The following is a 1,543-nucleotide window of genomic DNA, read 5'->3' on the forward strand; positions in this document are numbered from 1 at the left end:
TATTGGCGGGTTCAAAATCTGAGTTTGCTAGATTCGACGCTCGAACATGTAAAGCCAATATATTAAATAATTTCTTTCCATAAGTTGTACCGATAGTTATAAAAACTGGATCGGACCGTCTCGTTCGACTAAAAAATCGGTCATCTGGCCAGTCCGGTTGAGCAATCCGATTGGATAAGGTAAAGAACCAGAGAAAACTAGTTTGAACCGTCTGATTTTTATGAAAATTGTCGAACCAATGGTTTTGTGTAACCCATCCGATTCGAAACTCTAATTTTTTTTCTTACCAAAATAATGTCGTATTGTCGTTTGTAAAAAAAAAAAAAGAACACCTCCTAACCCTAATGTCCTAAACGGCTATCCCAGTCCCAATACCCCCCTCCTCGAAAGCTTTCTTCCACACCTCATTACACCATAATCTCTCTTAACCTCACCTCACCTCATCGTCGGCCATCTCCTCTACTTCATCTCGTTGGCAACGGTGTGTCTCTGACGACGTCGCGTGGCTCCCCTGTGCCATCGCGTTTTTGGCTCGCAAGCAACCTACCTTGTTGCGGCTCCTTGCTCTGCGTCTCTCATCGTCGTCGTCGCGTCTTTTCCGTCACTGATACCTCTCCATTGCCAGAGTCTGCTTCTTCGTGCTCAAACAGGTTGGTGGTCTCCTCCCTTCTGTGTTTGTGAAGTTCTCCATTATCTTTGTTTTTTTCTAGTTATTCAGTTAGATTTAAATTTGATTAAGTGGGTAAGTAACGGATTAATGATATTGAATTGTTAATTGTGAATCTGTTTATGTTATATTGTTAATTATAACTGGATGAATTTGTTGATTCTTAACTGTGTAATATATATAGGGGAACAAAACAAGAAGAGTGATGAGAAAAATAAATAAGAAACTAGAATAAGTTTTAGGAAAAGGATGATCTAAAAAACTTACTATATTGTTTTTGTATTTGATATTATATGACTCTCTCCCATTTTAACAATAAATAATGCACAGAGTCAAAATGATTGACTTACCAGCCTATTCTAACCCCATCCCTTTCCCAAACCTCCCCTTTCCCAAAAATTTTTATGGATCAAATGGATCTACAGAATTTATTTATCTAATGCCAAATATTTAATTAGCTCAATTTTAATCTCATGTTTTAGGATTTTTTTTTTGTCTTCTGTTGTATGAGAGTATAATATATGAGGCTTTAGTTGATCATTTTGAATTTTGATTTTTTATGTATTTTTAGATTTACAGAGGATGTATTTGTTATTATATGTTTATTTATGATGTAATAATTTATTTTACTATAATCTATTGATTCTAATTAAAACTCCGGTTAAACTAGTTGGTCCTCTGAAATTTGTTGTTTGGCAATCTAAATAGTTTGATGTCCCATCTAATTTTAGGAATTTTGGTTTACATATTTTTTTATTTTATTGCTATTTTATACGATGGATCCAAGATATTTAAATTGCATGACTTGTGATATAATATTACTCCTTAGATATAGTTTATAGATTATTATTTTTATTGTGTTAAATTAAAATACTA

This window comes from Arachis ipaensis, chromosome B06 (genome assembly GCF_000816755.2).
Source record: "Arachis ipaensis cultivar K30076 chromosome B06, Araip1.1, whole genome shotgun sequence".
NCBI lineage: Eukaryota > Viridiplantae > Streptophyta > Magnoliopsida > Fabales > Fabaceae > Arachis > Arachis ipaensis.